The sequence below is a fragment of the Pteropus vampyrus genome, unplaced genomic scaffold, assembly GCF_000151845.1.
Source record: "Pteropus vampyrus isolate Shadow unplaced genomic scaffold, Pvam_2.0 Scaffold58, whole genome shotgun sequence".
Taxonomy (NCBI): domain Eukaryota; kingdom Metazoa; phylum Chordata; class Mammalia; order Chiroptera; family Pteropodidae; genus Pteropus; species Pteropus vampyrus.
Window position 1 is genome coordinate 8054646 of NW_011888839.1, and position 16341 is coordinate 8070986.

At 32.4% G+C, this 16341-nt stretch overlaps 1 pseudogene; it reads left to right on the forward strand.

The window, feature by feature from the left end:
* The first annotated feature begins 698 nt into the window (after positions 1-698).
* Positions 699-817, forward strand: LOC111740116 (annotated as a pseudogene).
* Positions 818-16341: the final 15524 nt, after the last annotated feature.

Below are 16341 nucleotides of genomic sequence, written 5' to 3' on the forward strand. Positions count from 1 at the left end.
CAGTCTGCAGAACTCCCCTGCTATTATACACGGCCTTCAGAATACAAAAGATGCACTTAATTTTTTTTGGTAGCATTTCTATAAATATGAACATTAAGTGATTATTAAACATACATTTCCAGAGAAAATATCAGAGCTTCCCCCAACACACACACTTTTTCTTTGTAATTGATTTCTAAGGGAAAACATTTTCATCACTTTTTTTTAGGAGACCATAGTCTTCTTACCATGTCAGCATCAGACCCTTGATTATATTTCATTCTGGGCTTACTGTGCACAGTCTGTTGGCTGCAAACATATATTTCTGCCAAGTTAAGTTTGTATACGTGTCTGCTTTTCTATATAATGGAATGTTTATAGCACTGAAGACTTTAAAATAGCATAACTTTGGAATAAAACTTGCAGATCTCCAAAGTGACTCTAAACAGGATCAAGCAAAGCTTATATAACCAAATAATCTTAATTTCATTTTGTCTTTTTTCTCCCTCTTTTAAACAAAGATATTCAGTACTAAGTTACAGAGAGCAGTACTGGCAGCAATTTCATTGTTATGTTATCAGCAATGAAAAAAGAAATAGGAATCAGTCACTGATCATTAAATCTTTTTATAATCTGCTAAAACATCACATAGCTGATTTCTTCAACCCCATTAAGCTCTTATATTTAGGTTAAGTTTCTGTTAATAAAACATATCTCTTGTCTACGGCCATGCCAACCTGAACAGGCCCAGTCCCGTCTGATCTCAGAAGTTAAGCAGGGTCAGGGCTGGTTAGTACTTGGATGGGAGACTACCTAGGAAGATCAGGTGCTGTAGACATAAAAAATAAAAAATAAGGGATTGTAAACTGATAAGGTCCTTGCAATCTGTGAGATCAACTAAGGATTGCCTTGCCTAAAAAAAATTTAAAAAACAACAACAAAAAAATGCATCTCTCAATCACAGAACAATTTAAAATAGTACCTCAACACTATACTAGATATTAAAATAATGTTTAGATTTTCTATAAATATTATGGTAAGCTTTACCTTTAGTTATTTATTTCTTTGCATGGGACTGAATGCACTGGCAGGGCTCTCCAAGCAATGTAATTTGTTTTCAAATGAAAGCAAATAAGGTAACTACATACATTGAAAAGATAATAGTATTTATTTTCTATTATATCATTTAGATTACATATGCACCCTTAAAGGCTATAGTAATTGCCTACACACAATTGAAGTCTACAAGCTGCTGTTATCATGCCCCCTATTCCATTATTTTTCCATCTGAAATTATCTCTCAGTCTTTCTCTACCAACCAATAGTCATCCTTTCTTATCCTCAAAGGACCAGCTGAAACTTTACATGTTGTGGAAACCGAAATGACCGAGACCATATCTTTACCACAGTGTCTATGTTGTTTATGAAACAGCTCTTTCTCACTCGTCTCATGCTTCTGTATACTGCTTTGCATTGTTCTCAGGTTTCTTCATGTATGTCATTTCTTTCCAAATAGGTTTCAAGTTTATTGTCCAAAGGTGCATCTGTATATTCTACTTCTCCCTTCCCCTGTGGCCCAACTGTATAACCCACAGCAACTTAGTAATTTGTCATTGTCATATGTAATAGTCCTTTACTAGAACTTTAACAAGTGAACTGAAGTTTTTTTAAGTGTTTTTTTTCTCAATCAATTTATAATTTTTCCTAGGATTATTTGCATTCCATTCTTTCTCAATCATAAAAGGAAGATAATATAAAGAATCAGATTATATGACATAAATTCTTTTTGAAACAAGATGGTATCATACGTAATACATAAATAAGTAATAAATAAAATGGAGGACCAATGTTTATTTGTATCCTGATCTTTGTTCCCCAGTTACAATATAAACATGTCACAGGTTATGAATAAATGTTTATTAATTAGATGAATAAAGTCAAATAGATGTAAAGCTAAATAGGTGATTGGTAAGCTACAATGTATACTTAGGGAATATAAACTATAGTTGCTTAATTCAAAATGATGTTGTTTCCAGTTCTGCTTGCATTATATTTGTGGAGTCCTTAATTTTTATTTAAAAATATAAATCTTACATCATATACATAAATGGTAGAATCCTACTTTTATGCTTCTACCAAACTACTGAGTTTGTACACTTGGTTATGTTGATATTTTGCTGAAATGTAGGTTGTAGAAAGTTGTTTTAATGTTGTATTTAAATATGCTGCCAAAAAATAATTTTTAAAAAGATGCAAAGTGAGTAGTTATCAAGATTAATTTGACACTTGAGAAAGTTTGTATTTTTTAATGTAGAAAAAAATGTTAAATATATGACTATTACTAGTTTTGAATTCTATGAAAATTTTCAATTATTCCTGTTATTTCTGGTCCTATTTAATAAAAGAGCCAGAACTTACCAACTATCCTTCAGTAAAAACAAATGACATTTGAGGAAAGAGAGTTAGGAAAAAAAAATGTATTTTAGGAAATATAAACAGTGTAAAGCAAGCCACGGGCATTGTGCTGTAGGTCCCAATATTCTAGGCAGTAAGACTTTTCTCAGAAATTTACTTTCCACACTATCTATTAAAATATATTTGCAAATTGTCCTATTGTAAATGGGATCTAATGATCCCTATGCGTTTCTGCATTCATTTACACACAACCTGCACAGTGATATACCTAGAACCAGTGGGGAACGGACATCTGCTCTTCTTGGATATGCAGTTCACCTCATCCAATCAATCCTTAAGCACCTTGGGAAAATAAGATGTCATCTCTTCAAGCTACTTGATGATAAAGTAGATCCTCGCTTAATGTCATTGGTAGGTTCTTGGAAACTGCGACTTTCAGCAAAAAAACCTTATAAGGAAACCAATTTTACCACAGGATAATTGATACAAACAAGAGTTAAGTTCCTGCAGCATATTTCTAGTCATGAAAACATCATCAAACTTCTAAATAAAGACTCCAAACTCTTCTAATATCCAACATTGAAATAAATCTGAGTTATCATACATTTAAGAAAGATGAGTGAAAACAAGTAAGATAATTATTTTCCAACCTGCTTATTCCAGTTCAGGGTCCAGGGTGGCTGGAGCCTCTCCCATCAGCTCAGGGCACCAGGCTAAAACCCACCCTGGACAGGTCACATTTCCATTGTAGGGTCCCTCATCACACCCCCACGCTCACTAAGACGGGGCAGTGTAAACACACCAACTCACCTAACATGTACATCTTTGAGATGTGGAAAGAAACCAGATTACCTGGAGAAAACCCACACAGACAGTGGCCCCTCCCAAGACCTGATTTTTTTTTTTTCTCATCAACATTATAATGAAACAATGTTGAAAAAAATGTTGAACGACATTTTTTAAAACAACATTATTTAAAGATTTGCTGTATATAGCTCTCCTTTGTACCTTTTTCATATTTGTTTTTTCTTTGTTACCATTTCTTCTGTTCCAAGCAACTTTTCATTATTATATGACCTAAGAAGGACCAATTGAATTATGAATATTAAGTGAGAAAACTGACAAAGATCAGTATTGTGCTTACCAACACAAGCTCCCACCAGAAGCCTACTCTAGGTGAAATTAATGATTAGCTTTCCAGCCATTACGAGAGGGCAGGTGAGTGATTGGGAGGGAGCCCAAGAGGGTTCTAGGTAGGGAGGAACAGTGAGATTGGAATCAAGTAGCATGTCTGTGTGAGCATTTCTAACAAATTGTCTCAATTAACTAGAACAAGACCTATATCTTCAAGCCTCTAATTTGTAGTGATTTGTTTTCTCATTCTAAATGAATATTTACTTTTCGTGTAATTTTGTAAGCTTTTTTGTTTAAAACGGTGAGGATGCCCCCTCTCAGAAGCTGTATATACATCAGATCCACAGTACCTGAATCTGTACCTTTCTTCTGTGTTGGCTGATGTTTCTTGTGATGATTCACTGTCATGCAGTGGTCTTCTTTAGTATTTGAATGAAAAGCTTATTCATACTAGCAGCAATAACAAATACAAATATTTAATTTTAAAGTGTTCAATGCATTTCACATATGTTACGTGATGGGTCCTCACAATAAAATGTAGATAAGGGGGATATTGATATCACCTTTCTATTATAGATGAAAAAACTTAAATTTACACATATTAATTGATTCATACAGACACCTTCTACTGAGCTCAAGTTGAGAACAGGTAAAGAGGTGCCTAGTGCTATTTTGACATAACATTCTATTTCTAAAAATGCATGATTTATTCTGAGAGAAACAAGTGAGAATTAATTTCAAGGAAACCCAGGTTCTGCATCATATTTACCAACAAATTACATTAAATTCATGCCAAAAGAAGACTAGTGGACTAAATAACAAGAAAACTGAAAAAGTGAACATTAAACATATCTGGCTTATTTGGAATTTTTAAAAAATGTAGCCTGGATTTAATTTTTAAGATTTGAGGTTACTTTGTAAAATTTAACTAAATGACAATCATTTGGGTATATATTATTTTTAAATAATTTAAAAATATTTTATAGGATGATTGCTTTTATTTTTGAAATAAGCTACATAGCTGCATAGTCCCATAGAGAAACAGCAGCAATACCACACAAGGTGGTTAAACAGCTTATGAATTAAGCTCCATATAAGCAAATTTCTTTGTAAGTAATTTATATTGTATGGTAAACTTGTATCCAACTAGAACAGCAAATTAAAACATTAATCACATCTGTAAAATTTAGGGCCTTGTGCGTACAGAAAAAATATTAGGGGAATATATTTTCTTGTATTGCTGAAATAAATATCCCACATATGGAAGCCAGTCTAATCCTTCTCATTATAGTGTGGATGAAGATGAACATTAAGTCTATACAACATTTCTTCCTGAATTAGTCGATAGCTCATTTTAGTAGGTAGCACATATTTCCGAACCTGAAATGCCCATGTTCAGTCAGATTTGCAGTTCCCTTTTCCCTTGCTGCTCAGGCTTTCCATCACTGTTAGGTAACCACTGTGATTATTCTGTATCACATACTGATGAGATGGCAAAACAGTTACAAGCTTTCTTCCCTGCATTAAGCAGGTTGTAAGCCATGGAAAACGAACTTGCCCTGAAATTATCAAGCATTCCAGTACTCTGTAGCTGCACCAGTGCAGGCAGCCTGCCAAAAGGCATCCAAGACACCAGGCCCTATTCTCAAACACATTTTAATCCAGCTGTTCCTCACAAAACATCCAGCATGCTTTGATTTACTGCTCTACTTAATTAGAATGTAGAGTAAGGGAGACCATCTTATGCACAAGATAAGCATTCTGAACGATATTTTAAAGTTATAAAATATGGTGGGTTTTTTGTTTGTGTGCTTTTTATTCTCATAACCAGATATTGAAATATGTGTGCTGCATTTCTGGCATTAGCCAACTGAAACTAAAAATGAAGGGTATGTAAAGAAAGCAAAAACAGACATATTTCTAATTGGCATTGTACATTAGATCAAGGCTGTGCCCACTTTAAGCTCAATACTCAATGAAAATACCAGTAGGGGATCTCTGGTGAGCCTACTGTAGAAAAAAAGAAAATAAAATGTTTTAAAATTCTGGATTTCAAATAAGAATTTTAGGGATCTAAATGGGATTCTGAGGAAGTTTTATGTTAAGAAAGTGACTATGCTATGATTTAGCCTTTACTCTGAAGATACAGCATTACTGAGACACTAGTCCAGAAAGGATCAAACAGAGCCTCTACCTGCCCTTGCACCCAGGATACATGAAGTTTTTCTAATATGAGAAATTTCGAAACCCAGATTTAATTGTGTGGAAGACAGTTTTAAGCATAAGCACAATAATTCCTCACATCTCTTATAGGTAGAAAAAAATGAGGATAAGCATGGTGAAATACTGAAAAATTTGGTAATACTGCATGCTTTGGGCTCTATGATAAATTAATCCCATTACTTTGCAAATTTAAGTTAGAACTTTTTCATGTTATTCTGTATCTAGTTATTGAGAAGAGACATTATTTCCTTAAAAGTTCCAATATTGTTCTCCTAGAATAGATAATATATTATGTAGAACTTATACTTTATCAAAACATATTATATAATCATGTTCAAGTGATCAATTGAATTTAAGGTTTTGTTGAATCAACAGAAAACATTAGGTATTCAATGAGTTTCTAATCCATATGCTTTCTCCAATTTCACAATTTTTTAAAATGTAAACCATACCAAGAGCTATGAGAAAAAAAATTTTCCCAAAAAGAGATACCATCTTTAGAATTCTAATATATTGGGCTTTTAAAATATTATAAAGCTAATTTTTATAATACAAGAATTAAACAGTATACAGAATGTAGCTAATTTATATTGTATATTAACATGATATTAAATTCATTTATTACTTTTTCATGGACATATTTCATGACCAAGACAGAAATGTTATCTTTTAAGTAGCAACAATTTGAAGACCTGTTTTCACCAGAAGGTACACAGTCACTTCAGCTTATGTTTTAGCATTTTATATTTATACATTTATAGAAAATCACATGGAATGTTTTTCTTCCAAATTTTCCTATTCCAAAATCTATTTCTATTATTCCTGGATTTCTTAATCAATGTTACCACATAGGTTCCCTATTATATTATGTAATCTAAAAGTTTTGCTTATAAAGCAAAGCAATACGTGTTATGGGTAACACTGCGCCATAAATTAAGGCATATTGGCAAAAATGGAAATTAAGGATGAGGAGGAAGAAGAAGAAAAGGAGGAAAAAATAATTTAGAAACTGAAAAAATTAGCTTCAAACTAGGAAAGTGGTTAGAAGAGTAGAATCTACAGAACACTAATTCTGTGAGATGCTTAATGAGGAAAAAAAAAATTAGGTTCTGAGGTCATATACTTTGGATAACACTACATATCACAACCACTTTTGAAGTTTCACAAGGATAAATATTCCAATACATATTAAAGACTCTGCCAATTTCCACAAGAAAAAAAAAAACAAGTGTAATTTTGTTAACTACTATGTTTGGCGTGAAGATGCGCCACTCAGTTCCCGCATAAGAAAGCCATGCTCCCAGCTGCAGGACTTGCATCCAGCAGACAGCCCCAACCTTCTGCTAAGGGGTAACACCCATCTGTTGTTGGGGCCAGAAGTCCCACCATTCCCATCCAATTCACAACATCTTGAGACGCAATCCTCGCTTACCAGCATCGTTCCAGATTTGTTGATGATGCTTTATCCCAACATGCATGGCCATTCCACTTCCTCTTCTACCCAGTCTTACTTGCTCCTCTTCCCTTCACAAGTTTTGATCTCTCAAACTCTGTCATGGTGTCTGATTCTACCTAACCTTAAACAACTACCATCTAAGAACTTAATTGGACCACATGATACATTCCTCTGCACCTGCTTTTAGGGAAAGTTGAAATAAGGATTTGGAGGAAAAGCCCCTTTACCAAGTCTAATGGACAAGCTGAACTGAATCCAATTTGAAAATAATTTGACCTTTTGCCTCTGAATCTCTGAGTCCTCCAACAAAGGAATCAATTAACTTTTCTGGATTTCTCCCTCAGTCTTTATAATTTTACTGCAAGGGTCACCTGGAATTTTTTTCTCTTGAATTAAATTAGAATTGTCACTTTGTGGCATGTTTAAGTCCTAACATGATAATGCAAATTGATTTCAATAATTTAAATGTTTGCAGTTACTTTTAGGATCAGATAGTTTACTCTTTCAGTGAAGGAATGAGCTCTTACACACAGCACATACATTTTCAAAGTGTACACATAACATATATATCCTTGGTACCCAGGAAAGAATTTGAACATTGACCAAAAATACTATTAAAATATAAAATGTTCATCTCCGCTAAAACCACTTTGTATCCTTGCATCCCTAACTGATCAGTAATTAGAATCAGATTTTAGGGCTCTTAAGTTCACTACAGTACAAAGCAATTTCCTGCTTTGATGATTAATTCTTGCTTCTAACTTCATATTTCAGTTTAAAATGTTTTTTATTTCAATTCTTACATATATATAACATCCAAGCATTCATACTTCACAGAGATAAATTATTATCATCAAATGTGAATCATCAAACATTGACCTAAAGTTGAAACATTTTAATAGATGTGAAAAGAGTCCAAAAGATAAATCCTCGTTAGAACAAATTAAAATTCTTACATTCTGCCACTTTTCTATACGAACATATGAAGATAAGAAATTCTTCATTTTCCTTATTTTGAAATTTAGATAGGCCATGTTATGACAAGACAAAGACAACAAGTCATAAATACACATTAAGTACATATTTAGAGGATTTAAGATGTGATTGCACTTAGGGTTTGCAATCAGGTTAGTTTTAATGGTCATTGTTTTAAGAATATGTTTTGGAATTTTCATTTCTGAGGTTTATTTGTAGTTATACATGAGATGATTTTCTGAAATGTCTACTGAAATACTTTATTAATCTATTTTGGCAAATAAAATGAACACTGTTATCATTGCTAGGTAATAATAGACATGTTCTATCTCCAAGCTGTATACACATTAATTTAGCATGAACATATTATGCAGAACATGTATTTAGAGCCTGAAGCCAAAAAGTAAACAAAGAAATTAAAATAATGAACAAGAAAGACTATAAAAAAAAAAAAAAACACCAAAAGAACAAAAAACATTAGCTTCAACCATGGTACCAGGGTAGAGGGGTAAGGAGGTGAAAAATTGCCCTTTTCTCCAATATCAGTAGAACTTCAATTTCATTTCATTTTTGGAGAAGGGTGGAGTCTCAAAATTTCTAACACATTTGTCATGAGGGCAAAATGGATGTTAAATGGTTTTCCTCAAGCTTACAGAATACAGTTCTCTGCTGTTAGGTGTACCAGTAATTCAATTGCAAGTAAGCTAATGAAGAAATTAAATCACTTGCCTTTTTCTTGTCTCTTTCTTAAAGAGGTTGCATTTTGTGCTGACAGTGCATAGCTGATAAAATAGCAATTTTTGAAAAGCTTGCTCATTTAGCTACTCTCAGAACCCCTGCTGACATCACTGACATTTTCTCCAAATATGCAAATATTATAAGTCACTTTCTAAGATGCATGCATATATTTCCAAAAATGTTATTATTTTATGATCAACTAGGCATAAATGCAGAGGCAGACTAGTTTGCTGGCTTTGTAATGCCACACTCATGAAATGACTTTTTTTTTTAAATGAGATTTCATAGGAATCTGTCACAGCCTTGTAGATCTTTAAAGGTGAATTATTCCTTTTATATAGAGTGGGGGTTATTTTAAGGCCTTGCCATTATATAAACATAAAAATAGGAGTAAAAGCCCATAAGCTCAGTAACTTAAATATTTGGGTGACAATGGCAATATTATTGTTAAACTCAACACACAACTTTTGAAATACAGTGCACATGCAATAGGCACGAATACTATCTTATTTAAATGTCTGTATTAAGCACAACCACTCTCTGCTAAAAATGGGGAAAAAACAAACAAGTCATATTCATCAAAGTAATTGTGTAGGTACTTTCAGTACCAAAATGCCTAGAATGAAGGATTGAACTGCTAACGGCAGCAGTGACAGCCATGAATCATGGTAGGCTACTCCGGGGCCTTTACCACCATAAAACAAAAGATGTAGATGAAAAATGCTGCAATTAAGTGATTTGATTTCTGCCCCCTTTTTCCTACTGCATTCGTGCATGGCTGCACAGCAAAGATTGATGGGAAAAATTACTCTACGTGATCTCTGACAGAGCCTTGGAACAATTCTATAAGGGGGAAACATACAAATCAAACCAGCTTTCTTGTATTCAAACAAAATAATACATATAAAGCAAATACTTTAGCCTATATCCAAAGCACCAAAATTTGCATGCACACATAAATTGTTGAGAAATGCTCTGCTATCAAAACCAAACTCATGGATTTTCCAGCTAGTTGGGTTATACTGATATTTGTTTAAATAAATATTCAATCAGTACTGCCGAGTAGCATCCTCAATATGTCTGTGCACAGAGAAAAAAATTACAGATACAAATTTGTGGAGGTAAAACATTCTTATTTTTTATATCGATAAATTATTAATGAAAATGCACACAAGATAAAATAATAGAAAATTTCACTGACTATTCAACTCCCCTGTCATTATAATCATTTAGAAGGACATTTTAAATGGGTATTCACAACTCAGTTGGGGTCTTATATACAAAAGAATCACACTTGAATGCAAGAGAATACTTTATTGTTGTTAGTATGTATGTTTAAAAGATGCTAAATTTGCAACATCCACTGAATAAAATAAACAATACTGCTAATATGAAGAAAGGATAATTTCTATTATCAGAGGCTAAAGTGAAATCATGGGGATTTCATTTCCTGAAGAGAGGTCACTCAATCTCAGTCTGCTGTAAGAAATGTACAGTTAATTTAACTTAAATTTCTACAACAGAATTGTCCCCTCTATTGAAGGGGAGGAAACTGGTGTATGCTTCATTTTGTTATATGTATCGAGGCTGTATTTAAAGGCTGCTAGTATAATGATGTCAAAATGAGTAAATTCTTACATTCTATCTCTAAATCTTTACATATCTTCTTTCAAATATTGCAATGATTTAAATAAGGAGTTACATGCAAAATTAGCAAGACAGTAAATATCAGTGCTGCTATCAGTTTCTGCCTAGTCAGGATCCTTTACAAATATATTTTACTGAAACTAGTATTTAACTATAGCTATTCAAAAGTTACCATAAAAAATTTGTAGCCATTTCTTATGCACCTAATGGTTGTGGTTCTTTTATTATCTATCAAAACAGTAAGTCTAAGGGTCCCAGGGCCAGTATTCATTGGTGGATTCTCTTTTTTTTAATAATGAAAAATCTGTGAAATATTACCCTGGTTTGACGAAATATCACAGGCTTGGAGATCAGGAGACCTGGGTTCACTACTAATTAATATTAGGTCAAATCATATTTAATCCCTGTTTTTATAGGTTGAAAACAGTTGACTATCACAATTACAAATGGTTCAACCTATATTAGCTTGGTATAGGATAAACACTCAGCTTCTATATCCTCATGTATAAAGTAGGCAAAATGATCATTTCTAATTTTTAAAGTAGGTACTTAATATGCTTTAGTCAAATTTACATTTTATCTTCATCTGATTGGTAAATAATTCTTATACTTTACCAATAATCACTAAATGTCAACAAGTATCAATTCACCAACAGTCTTAAGATATAGTTAAGATATACATTAAGTATCTTAAATATTTATTTTGTAATTAATTAAGGTAAATCAAACTCTAGAATAAATTCATTCGGTGGAAGTTCCTCAAGGATTCTTTTAATACTTCTTTTTGTATACGAGCTTTTTAGTGTTATTTATTGGGGCACTTGAAAATTTTTTTATTTTATTTTTAGTAGATTATCTCTTTCAGTATAAAAACAAGGAATATAAGTAGGAAAATATCATTCCTGAAGACCAAATGGAAATTTAAACATAATAATAATAAATGTTCTGAATCTGAACTCAAAATTTGGTTCTGAGCTTCTTGGAAGACTGAATAAAAAAGAAAAATGTTAATGTCTTCTTTATGTTTCAACTTTTATATTTAGATTCTTTAGGTCGGAGGTATATCCTCTAATTCTTTGGATATTTTGAAGTAGTCACTTCCTCTTAATCACCATTTTTCTTCTACACTGAGACTTTTTCAAGCAACTAAATAAGTCAGTGTACAAAGCTATATTCTACAAAGAACTTCTATCACATTGCTCAATATTTTATATTTTGGGATGTATGTGAAACTCTTGCAACATAACCATAGATTGAAGAGAGGGTCAATACAATTTTTAATACTTAACTCCCCAATAGCAGTACGATTAAGTTATTTTGCAGAAGTGAGAAAACCATGGTGCTACCCTAAGAATTTTACGCTGTTTCAGTGTCAATGATAGTATCTACTAAAATTTAAAAATGTAATGTAATAAAATAACTACTTTTCTATTGTTTTATGTTTTTCAATAAGGTATACCAAGTGTTGACAAGGATGTGGAAGAATTCGAAATTCCAATACATATGCTGGTAAGAATGTAAAATGTTACAATCTCTTTGGAAAACAGCTCAGCAGTTTCTTAAAAAGTTAGATATACATATCACATAATTCTGAAATTAACTGTTTTTAAACTGACTTTATTAAAAGACTATCTTTAGCAAGCCTTAGGCTAAGAGAGAAGAATGCTCCTTATTTAGCATAATCTCTTTTAATGCTTACCTCACTATTCTTTTAACAATACAAGCTTTAAATAATACCATCTATATGCCATTGACATCCTCCTTTATGGCCTTTCCAGTGACTCCAAATTTGTATCTCCAAAACTTACTTGATTAGTCCCTCAAAAGCAGTTCTCATCTAGGTTACCCCATCTCAGGAAAAAGTCCTACTATCCACCCTGATGCTTGACCTCAAATTCTGGGAATCACACTTGATGCCTTCTCTTCCCTCACTACTCCCCATTTGGCCCCCATATCCAATCCATCAAGAATATCTGTCATCTTTACCTCCAAAATGTGTCTAGAATCTGTTCAGGTCTCTCCACTTCCATTAATACTTCTCTAATACAAATCTCCATGATCTCTCATTATATTGCTATAATATATTTCTTTATATGTTTATATTTTCATATCCATTCAAAAGCCTAAACCTCTATACTCCATTATTCCTATAGCAGCCAAAAACTCCAATGGCTTTCCTTTGCACTTTTAATAAAATCCAAATTCCTTACCATAACCTACATCATCAAATTTCTGATTCTCTCATATACAGCTCAAATTTCTCACTACTCTAGACACACCTTCTTTATGTTCTTCACTCTAAGCTCATGTTCACATTTGAGCCTTTGCATCAGATTTAGTGCCCTCAGATATTTTTTATGTCAGATTCCTTTTTTTATGTCAGTCATCAGCTCAAATATCATCTCTCTAGTGAATTTTCCCTGAACGCTAAATCAAAATTAGCACTCACTCCTCCATCATCTCCTAAACCATTGTCTCCACAGCATCTTATTAATTTATTTTGTGTATTATCTTTTCCATTTCCTCTAGGACTTTGTCAATGTTGCCAAAATATTGAAATCTTGTCACTATTCTTTATTCTACAGCCCTAAGATCCGGAAAAGTCCTTGGCAAGTAGGAGACAATCAATTAATCTTTAATGACTGAATATTTTTGTAAGATACATTTATATGGAATCTAAAGGTAATTTTCCCCCCAAAATATCACATTTTATGTATTTCTTTTTGCACTTTTTCTTTATTTATGAGAAAAATATTCAAAAGATGTGGTTAAGTAAAAACAAAAGGAAAAAAATACTAAATTTGAAAGCAAAATCTTATAGAATAATAGTTCTTATACCTTTCATTTTAACTAATTGTAAAGTTAGAGAACTGTCACTTGATATGGCAATCATTCTGAGGAAGAACACTAAAGCATAAAGCAGGCACTCATACTACAGTCTTCTGTCTCCATTAATCAAGTTTATAACAACCATGTGTAGCACCACTAGATACTGGAATTTTTAGTGCCTAGAAAATCTTGACTTTATACCAGGTGCCCACTAACTGGGGGTGACATGGGATGTTACATTACTGCCCTGTAATCCACAAGGGATTAAATAAAAGCTCTTTGGTCAGCTCCCACAGCTCCTGAAACAAGTGCTCCCTTTGATTAGTCTTGGAGCTTTGAGTGTCATAGGATTTCATCAAAGAGAGAAAAATGGCAGAACCCTACCAAAAAATAACTTTTCATTTCCATGGGTGATAATTTTTAGTGCTGACAGTCTCCTGGAAAGTCGATCTCTTCCTTTCAAAATGGTGGTTAATGTAGCATTCAAAAGAAAATAAAATGGTCCTATCTTGTAGAAGATATGAAAAATGAAATTAGCACAATCAATGAACCTAAGTGACATGTTGGCCATGGTGGAGTCTTTAAGTAAAAAAAAGCTTCCTTAAAGTACAACCAGCAACAGAGCACACAAGCTGGAGTGAGGAGGTGAGAAACACAGACCAGGGCCATGTAGTGACCACAGGAAAAGTAAGAGCAAAATGGACACAAAGAGAGCCCAGAGACAGTGGCCTTAATGAGAGGCAGTGGTGGGAAAATAATGGAGGACAGTCCATTTAGTGTGGCATTTCTAGAGAGAAATTGTGTAGGGAAAAGTGGAAGGAGATAAAAGGGCTAGCAGTGGAAGCAGCAAAGACCTTAAATTGTTAAAAATGGAACACTGAAAAAAGGCAATCTATAATTTTTCCCCCACCCCATGAGAAAATGGGCTAAAAGAGTTCTATTGAGAATACCAAATATAATTCATTGTATGGGAGTTTAAAAGAAGAAATTAGAACCTATGCTACACACTGTTATATTTAACTTAATTGATTCATAAATATGGTCATTAGTTTATATATGGTGTAAAATCTGTTTATCCATTACATAAACCCATTTTTAAATTTAAGTCTTAATTTATAAACCTTATCAGATAATTGGCTATTTCCAATATAGGAGAGCTTTGAATACCAATCAAGTGCCATAAAGAAAGGGCAGACCATTCCTGATTTGATCTGCTATAACCCAACTTAGCTGACAGAGTGGATAAAAGAGAATAAATTGGAATATTGAAAAGGCATGATTATGAAAGAACAAAATGAAAAGTACAGAAGTATAAAATGAAGTAGACAATGTTTCTTGTCTTTAATATAGGACCAATAATGAGTATCTTACAGGAAGTACCAACAGGAGTAGAGAAAAGTGAATAGGTTCTTCTCAGGAGCAGAAAGTAACCTAGTCTTACTGGTCTCCCAGTAATGTTCTTTCTCTCCTGCATTTCTGAGTGCTTATAGAGGAAAGAAAAAATTAATCTATTCAGCCATAATAAAAGAATATTAAAAGAAAAGACATTTCAACCATTGATATAATATCTAAACATACAAAATCATAAATAGCTTGTTATGCCTTTTCCCATATTTTATGAAACGATATTCTCAAAGAATAATCTGTGAGAATATCTTTGATTCCTTAGCAAATCTGTTCTGACCTTATCTTTCAGAGAAAAGTCTTTTAAAAGCAAGGACTGAAAATACATCAATTAAATCTACCCTTATCTATCTATTTATCAATCTAACATCTATCTAAAAAAAAGAAAAAAAAGCCTAATTCTTGTAGAAATCAGATAGTTCCAAAAAACAAGGGAGTAAGATAGAATTTATTTATATTTGGAGAACATGAATATTAATTTCAGAATCATAAATCAAGAGATTATCTTAATTTTTACAATTGTCTACTAAAAGCTCCAAATTGCCTCAATTCATTTTCTTTTTTATGTCATAAACTCACATCAACAAACAGTCGATGACATAAAAACATATTCAATATTCACTCAGCAAAGATTTATTAGAAGTTTTCTTTATAAAGGATATGCTGGGACCTCTGCTCAGAGCCATCATTCTTTTGGAGAGCAAGAAAAAAATTTCGATCGCACTCTATATCCTGTAAACTGAAATATAACGTTTATATTCCCAATATGGGTATAAAGTCCCCAAGACAAAATTAGAGTTTTGATCTTAGATTATCCCATGAAACTACTCAAGCTTTACTTTTTTAATGCATTCTGGTATCTAAAATTTAAAGTTTTTGGTAACTTTAAATAGACAATGCAAAAAAATGTTATTCATTAGTTTCTCTTAGTATTATTTGATCTATGATATTCAGAGTTCTACTTAATGATTTTTTACTTAAGTGTAGAGACTCAGGGATTTCATACCATGAAACTTCTTTTACTAAAAATAAAACTGTGGCTATATTCACTATAATTTGATAGGTCACGTGATGCAATTACTGTTTTTAAGTTTGCATGTCTTAAAATTCGATGTTGTAAATGACTTCAGGGAAATGATATTTTAGCTTCTAAAATTCATTTTTAAAACTTACTATATAATATCAGGATCAGCCAAAATTTTTTAGCCATATAGTTTAAATATATAATAAAATGTATAATATTATTTTATCTCAAACATTTACTGGTCGTAAGTTATATATTAACCAATCTTGTATAAGTAAATGTATAGTGCTAAAATTTGACTTTTTAAAACTAAATATATATTAAGAGATTATATAATACTGGGATTGATATTTTAAGATTTTTAGAGTAGGAATATATATAAATGAAACTTTACAACTTAATGTTTCCAACTTCTCAAATATACTTTTATAAATTAAACAAATGTCCTTTATTAAAAAAATCATTAATTCTTTTTATTATCAGTTTTATAGGTACATTTAACTATAACCTTGGTTCA